Below are 8,370 nucleotides of genomic sequence, written 5' to 3'. Positions count from 1 at the left end.
GTCGGATTCGTCTACGCCCCTCAAGGGTGAAGATTTCGTCGAGCCATGCTTTTGGAGGACTCCAGACGTTTCTCAGGCCCATCTCGGACATGGCCCAGGAGAAGGGAAGCTCGACGCCCGGAAAGCTGTTCAGGGTCTGCCCTGGATGCCAGCTTCTGAATGTCTTCAAGGAGGACGAACACTCCCTTTGCCTTTACTGCCTACATGAGGACAAGACGCACGTGGAGAAGGACTGTGCGTTTTGCGGCAATATGTCGGAGCGGACCATGAAGGACCGCCATCAACGTCTCGCCAACTGGCTGGAGGGAAAGAGCCCATCAGGCGAGAAGAAGAAGAAGTCCGAGCGGTCTTCTAAGACCTTTGAGGGCGCCCTGGCGACGGGGGTCCAACAGAAGGCCAAGCACCGCGAGTCCGCTGGCACCGGGAGCGCCGAACGGTCGGGCTCTACGGGCGCCAGGCAGGGCGCGTCCTCCCCGGCGCCATCAACCACAAGCCAATGCTCTGGCTCGGGTAAGAGGAAGGGAGAGCACCCGGCGAAACTCCTGGAGAGACCCCGGTCGTGCCCTAAGGCCCCATCGGAGGGGGAGCGAGGTGGTGACCCTCCCCCCAAGGAGAAGGCGGTGAACGCACCTAAGGTGGTGAAAGCCTTGATCCATCCGGCCAAGGCCTCTATCGAGACAGTCACGGCGGCCCTGGCTCAGCCTGTGGAGGCTACACCAGTGGTGGCGACCCCGGGGCCCAGAGTCTCCCTGCCACCGCGGAGGGAGTCCTCTTTCATGCTCATCGACAGGACCCCCGTGAAACCTCCGACGAAGAAAAAGGGGGGGCAGGAGGTCGTCGTGGACTCGGCCTCAACCTCTGAGGAGGAGCTGACCGAAGTCTTAGGCCACGGCTCTGGCGTGGAAGAAGGCCATCCTGTCGGGAGGGACCCCGACGTGGAAGACGACGAGGGCGTCAAGGATGCCGACGGGGCTCCTGATCGCCCGTCGGATCTCCCTCAACCAGTGCCGCAAGACAACTTGGCGGCCATTTTGTTGGCTATACAGTCCTTATGCTCGGAGATAAGGACGAGACTGACGTTAGCACCAACGGAGGAACTGCTCCCGACAGGGGACCCGGAGCCAGGCCCTTCTGGGAGCCCTCCCCCTAAGAGAAGGATTCATCCTCCACCTCCTTTTCAGCCATCGCGCCCTGTTCAGCCCTCCTCCCCGTCCACGACACGTGGGGATGATACGGGGACTGAAACGGCCGCGACGGGTACAGACGACGAGGTTTACGACGAGGATCTCCCGTCGTCACCTCACACCCGGGCTTCCCCGCCCGACGAGATTGGATCGTTTCACTCCATGATCGCCAGGGCATCCGAGCTTTTCCAGCTCTGCCCGGAAGAGAAGAAGAAGGAAGGTTTCCTTTATCAACGGCGCGAGACCAAGAGGAAGACGGTCCTCGCTGTACCTCTACTAGATGACATTTGGGATGAGGGCCTCGCCATCCTCAAGAACCCATCCACGACGCCGGCTAGAAGGGATCGGTACGAGAAGAAGTACCGGGTCCCGGATGCAGCCCCCTTGTGCCTTCGGGCACAGCCGACCCCGGACTCGGTCGTCTCCGCGGCGGCCAGGAAGAAAGTGGGGGGGGCGCGGCCTCTACGTCAACCTCCCCGCCGGACGGCGAGGGAAAGAAATTAGACACGATGGGACGCAGAGTCATCTCGTCGGCAGCGACGACGATTAAGGCGGCCAACGCCTTGGCTATCGTAGCCCGCTACGACAGGGAGTTGTAGTACAAACTGGCCCCCCTGCTGGACTTCCTACCAGACGACAAGAGGGCGGAAGCCCTAGAGATCTTGCAGGAAGGAGAGGTGGCGTCGGACCACGCCATTACGATTGCGACGGAAATCGCTGACACTGGATTTCGCCAGTTGGCAACGGCGTGTGCCTTAGGCGGCGTGGATGGCTCAAGGCTACTGACTTCCGTCAGGACGTGCAGACCAGGGTCTTGGACATGCCGTTCGACGGAAACAACCTGTTTGGAAAAACAGTGGACAATTCCCTTTAAACCATCAAGGCGGAGACGGCCCGGGCTCTTGGGGTTCTCCAGCAACGGCGGCCGCCCTTTCGGAGCGGCGGAGGCAAACAGGGTGCCTCCAAAGGTTCCAGCGGCAGATTTTCCACCTACCGTCAAGCGGCCCGTTCGTCGTCACAGGAAGCTTACAGGGGACAAGGCAAGTCAGGCGGACCCCGCCGTCGTCGCCAAGGAGGACAAGGCGGCAAAGCCTCGTCGATGCAGGACTGAACCGGCCGCGGGGTCGGGCCCCCACCGAAGCACCCAGGTGGGAGGCCGGCTGGCGAGCTTCGTCGGCGTGTGGGAGTCCATCTCCACCGACCGTTGGGTGCTGGACGCCCTGGCTCAGGGTCACGCGCTCGAGTTTCTAAAGAGGTGCCCGCGCGTCCCCCCTGTGGCCAGGAAAGAACATCACATCCCTCAACTTCTCTTGGAGGTAAAGGCGATGCTCAAGAAGGGCGCCATCGAGCTCTCCCCAAAGAGGCTTCGGGACTCCGGAGTTTACTCAAGATACTTCCTCGTGAAGAAGAAGACGGGAGGATGGCGTCCCATCCTGGACCTACGACGACTGAACAAATTCATCAAGGCACAGAAGTTCCGGATGGTCACCCTCCAACACGTCCTGGGTCAACTGGAGAAGGGCGATTTCCTGTCGTCGTTGGATCTGGAGGATGCCTACTTCCATATCCCCATCCTAAAGGGACACCGAAAGTTTCTCAGGTTCGTGGTCCAAGGGCATCACTACCAGTTCAGAGCCCTTCCCTTCGGATTGAGGTCGGCACCCAGGGTGTTCACCAAATGCCTCGCACCGGTGGCGGCGCAGCTGCGCCGAGAGGGGATCCACGTCTACCCCTACCTGGACGACTGGCTCATCCGAGCAAAGACGAAGGAGCTCGCCGTGGAGCACACGGCAAGGACCGTCCAACTGCTCACGGACCTGGGATTCTCCATAAACTACGCCAAGTCCCACCTGGTGCCCGCGCAAGACGCACTGTTTCTGGGAGCGAAGCTCGACAGTGTCGCTTCTGGCCTCTCCGTCGGAGGAAAGGACGAGTCCATCTTGGGCAAGGTGCAGCGGATGCTGGTTGCGGACGCGGCCAGGGTGAGGTCCATGAAGTCCCTCCTCGGAATGATGTCTTCTTGCATTTATCTCATCCGCCTGTGCAGGCTCCGGATGCGCCCGTTGCAGGAGTTCCTGGACGCGCGCTGGATCCAGACGACGGGCAGCTTCGAGGAGAGGATCACACTCGACGAGAGTTTCCGACGAGCGATCCGGTGGTGGGGCACCCGCGCGCATCTGACGGCGGGCATGGACTTCCAGACCCCCGGCCACCAGGAGACAGTGACCACGGATGCCTCCCTGGAGGGATGGGGAGCGCACACCGAAAATCTGCACGCGAGAGGCCTTTGGCTTCCGACGGAGAAGTCCCTCCATATCAACGTCCTGGAGCTCTGTGCAGTGTTTTGGGCCCTCAGGTCCTTTCTTCCGTCCCTCAAGGGCAAGGTGGTGAGGATCTTCACCGACAACACCACCACCATGTTCTACATCAGGAATCAGGGCGGTACCAGATCCCCAGCCCTGTCCAAGGAGGCGCAGGATCTGTGGCATTGGGCCGTCGCCCAAGGGATGTTTCTGGTGCCGTTTCATCTGGCAGGGATAAAAAACACCACCGCCGACTCGCTCAGCAGAGAGCTGCGCTCGTGCCACGAGTGGGAACTACGACAGGATCTGGTAGACCGCCTATTCCGACGGTGGGGCACACCCCAGATCGATCTGTTCGCGACGGCCACGAACTCCAAGTGCCGGAGGTTCGCCAGCAGGTTTCCCCAGCCAAGGAGCATGGGCGATGCTTTTTCGTTCCCCTGGGAGGGCCTGTTTCTATACGCGTTCCCTCCATTGCCATTATTGATCCGGCTCATCAACCAACTCAAGAGGTCACGGTGCAGGATGATCCTCGTCGCACCTGCGTGGCAGAGGCAGATAGGGTTCCCGGACCTTCTGGACTTGTCAGCGTCCCCATCAATCAAGCTGCCAGTGGACGCGGATCTTCTCTCCAGGGAAGGAGGCGCCATCCTCCATCACGACCCGAAGTCGCTGAACTTGCAGGCCTGGCTCCTGCAGCGCTAGAGTTTGGAGGATACGACATACCGGCCGACTGCAGAGAGGTTCTTGCAAAGGCCAGGGCGTCCTCAACTCTTAAATGCTATGGACACAAATGGAAGAGGTTCTCTGTCTGGTGCCACGCACAGAAGATTAACCCTCTACGGATTACGGCTCCCCAGGTACTGCCGTACCTTCTGGCGCTGGCCAAGGCTGGACTGGCACACGCGTCCATCAAGATTCATCTTGCTGCGATCTCCCAATACACCAGAACCACGGGGCGGAAGTCTTTGTGGTCTCATCGTCTGGTGAAAGAATTCATGAAGGGACTGTTCAGATCGTTCCCGCCGGTGAAGGCTCCGGCCCCGAATGTGGTGCTGACCAAGCTCATGGGACCTCCGTTCGAGCCTCTGCACTCGGCTCCGTTGAAGTTCTTGTCGTGGAAAACAGCGTTTCTTGTGGCCATCACCTCCGCACGAAGAGTGGGAGAGATCCAGGCCTTTTCCTGCAAGCCCCCGTACTTGACTTTTCACGACACGAGGGTAGTGCTCAGGACGCACCCCTCTTTCATGCCCAAGGTGCCGTCGGACTTCCACCTCAACGAACCCTTGGTGTTGCCTGTTTTTTTCCCGTCGCCTTCGTCGCCGGCCGAAAGGACTTTGCACTCGCTGGATGTGGCTAGAGCGCTGAAGTTCTACGTGGACCGCACGAAGAGTTTTCGGAAGACGTCACAACTTTTTGTGAACTTTGGACCTGTCAATCAGGGGAAGGCTCTCTCAAAGGCCTCCATTTCCAGATGGCTCTCCGGCTGTATCATGTACTGTCATCGGTTAGCAAACCGACCGCTGCCTGGCCGTCCGAGAGCCCATTCCACCAGAGCGATCGCAGCTACCACGGCATTCCTATCTGGTGTGCCCTTGCTGGACATCTGCAGGGCTGCTACGTGGAGGTCGACGCACACCTTCACGAAATTCTACTGCGTCGATCGGGATTCCAGGGAGGAGTCCAGGGTCGGCCAAGCAGTGCTGCGCAACCTGTTCGCCTAAGGTGAGCCTGGTGAGGAGGTAAGAATTGCTTAATGTTGAGTTTGATGTAATGCTTAATGTTGAGCCTTTGCCACCTCCCGTGGTTGTGCATGTGTGTACTGCTATGTATTCTTTATTCATGAGCATGTGAATCCATGCCAGACCCCATGCTGGAGAAGGAACAAGTTACTTACCTGTAACTGTTGTTCTCCAGCATGGGTCTAGCATGGATTCACATGCAAACCCTCCCGCCTACCCCTCTGCGGCTCTTCACTTGGTCATACTGCCACTTCACGTGCTACCAAATCTGAAGATGGCTGCCAGAGGCGGGGCTTAGGTAGAGGGCAGTCATTGGCTGTGGTCAGTATGACGCAGAGATCAGTGATTGGTTACTGCTACGAAAGACAGATCAGAAACGAAACTGATATTGGTTTTTTCTTTACCGAGGATTCCCAGCCTGACGACGGGGAATATTCATGAGCATGTGAATCCATGCCAGACCCATGCTGAAGAACAACAGTTACAGGTAAGTAACTTGTTCCTTCTAGAAAGGAGAGCACTGCCAGCACATGGAGAAGCACAGCATTGTTGGTAAAAGCGCCCACTGTTTCTCCTTGTGCGGTCAGCTTCCTCACTATTGTGGACTTTGTTTGATCAGAGCATGGCACTTCACCCTCACAGCTGCCGATATGGCTCAGCCACCAATGGGTGAGCAACCTGAGAGACTGGTGTGTGTTAAAGTGAATGAAGTAGCAACATCATATCACAAGTGAAGGCTGCACTCGTGTGGATAATACGTGAAGAAAGACAGACCCGTGAATGAACTTTAAAATGAAATACAGCTGCAGATAAGCGATACACAGTAACGGAGTGGTCCGGTGAAAGGAAGTAGCCCATTTGAAAGTCTGCGTGAAAGATTCATTGTTTCAAGGAAAAGAGCGAACAAACAGCAAGAGTGAAAGTCAATAGTGGTTGAGTCGGAGTGGTCCTGCGAAGGTCAGTAAGCAAAACCCACACACATTCAAAAGACATCAACTGCCGTAAGTGGTCCGAGCCCGATTGAGGGAGACCCAAACTGCGTTAAGCTTGGGGAAGGGAGCACCCTAGCAACTTTGTGTGGTTCATATTATAAGAGGTCTGAGCCCGGCAGAGGAGGACCTATGAAAACTGTATGGTGAAAGGTCTGAGCCCAGCAGAGGGGGACCATGTGAACTTTTTGGTTGGAACATTTTCTTTTTTCTTTAAAACGTTTTTATTAGTTTATTCAAACAAACAATACAAACCAAACTTGCAGTGCATATGGTAACATTTCAATTATGCATCGCTTCATTATGTCCACCGCTTCCCCTATCCCACCTCCCTTTCGAGCCTACTTCCTCTCATGTTCTGTTTCTGCATCTTGTGATGGGGATTCCTATTCCATGGGTTCCGTTTGGTCTTGCATTGGCCCAAATAAGTAGTAATTTCCAGGCCATCAGGGTCTCAGTTTCCTCCCCCCCCCCGGCACTGCTCGTTTCTTGCCATACCATGATTTCTGCCTCAGCCCATTTCTGTAAATCCTTCCACCATACTTCTAGTCGTGGTCTGTGGCATGCCTTCCACCCCATAGCAATTCACCTCTTTGCAAGTGCATACGCCAGGTCTTCTAGTTTGCTCACGTAGTTTACGTGGTCTAGGAAACACTCCTATCAAGCAGGCCCACACTGTATCGACCACAATCTTAATACCTTTTTCTGCTAGTCTGTGTGCCACTTCACCCCAGAAACGCTCAATGACTGGGCATGACCGAAACATGCACCGTTCCTACATTCCCATCGCATTTGGGGCATGCTTGTCTTGCCTTTTTGAATCTAGCTATCCTCTGTGGTGTCATATACGCCCTATGTGCAATATATAGTTGCATCTGTTGTAGTCTTGCGTTCCTTGACACCTTTTTGTGATACCCTTGGGCTCGTTCCCACATCTCATCACCCATCGGGGCTCCCACTTCCGCCTCCCAGTCCTGTCTCAGATGTACTACCTCCTTTCCCACTATGGATATCATCAACTCGTAAATTCTAGATATCTCATGTCCCCCTTCTGCTATGTCATATATTGTATCTATGGTAGCATCTGGTTCCTCTCCTAGTACCACTTCGGACCATGTCCTCCTGATTCTCTGCACCACTCTGATACGTAATATACTGGCCTGTATGTAACCCGGTTTCCTCCCCCAACACTTCGAAGTCTGTTACAGTCCCCTCTTGCCATATATCGCCCGCTGTTGCTATCCCCACCGCTTCCCAGTGGTTCCTGATCATCATCCTTAGTTGCTTTTCTTCGCCCGCCAGCGCCACTAGTGGTACCTGCGGGGAACACGGGAGTGGGTTCTCCATCATCTGGCATGCCCTGCGCCACATCTTCCACCCAAGTATCATCATCTTTGGACGCCCTTCCATATCTGCCTTGGGCAGCCACATAATTTCCTTTAAGTAGAATGGAGCACAATCCTGTCGGAAGAGCCTGGACTCAGAGGTCGCCTCTTCTGAGAGCCATTTAGCTACATATTGCAGCTGGCTTGATATAAAGTAAACTTCATAGTTAGGCAGTTTGATACCCCCTTTCTCATATGAATTCTGTAGCTTCCAGGGGGCCACTCTATTTCGTGTTCCATGCCAAAGGAAATCCCTGCACATACCGTCTAATCTAATGAGGAACTTCTTTGCTATCAAGTGTGGTATGTTCCCAAAGTAGTGCAAGAGCCTGGGTAGGACCACCATCTTCAACATTGCCCCACGCCCCATCATTGCTAAAGGCAGCTTCACCCAGAACTTCAGGCAATTTTCTTAATCGCTACCTCTGTATTATACTGATGTTCCTCTTCCACCGTATGGTATATATCTATCCCAAGATATCGAAATGTGCTAACCTCCCATGGTATCTGTAACACCGGTAGCTGTTTTAATGGGATCCCTTTATATCCACCCAATGGGAATATGCTAGATTTCTGGGGGTTCACAGCTATGCCAGACAGCCCTGCATATCTCTCCATCACCTCCAGAATGTATTGGAGGTTTTCCTCCGGGTGTTGCAAATACAACATGTCATCCGCATACAGGGAGATTAAATGATGTTGCCCTCCCACGGCAATGCCTATCGTATTATATACTGTTACCTCAGGTATATCGCTAGGGGTTCCAG

This window comes from Ambystoma mexicanum, chromosome 6q (genome assembly GCF_040938575.1).
Source record: "Ambystoma mexicanum isolate Mex_15411 chromosome 6q, UKY_AmexF1_1, whole genome shotgun sequence".
Classification (NCBI taxonomy): Eukaryota; Metazoa; Chordata; class Amphibia; order Caudata; family Ambystomatidae; genus Ambystoma; species Ambystoma mexicanum.
The sequence above is the reverse complement of the archived record's forward strand: the minus strand, read 5'-3'. Positions refer to the sequence as shown.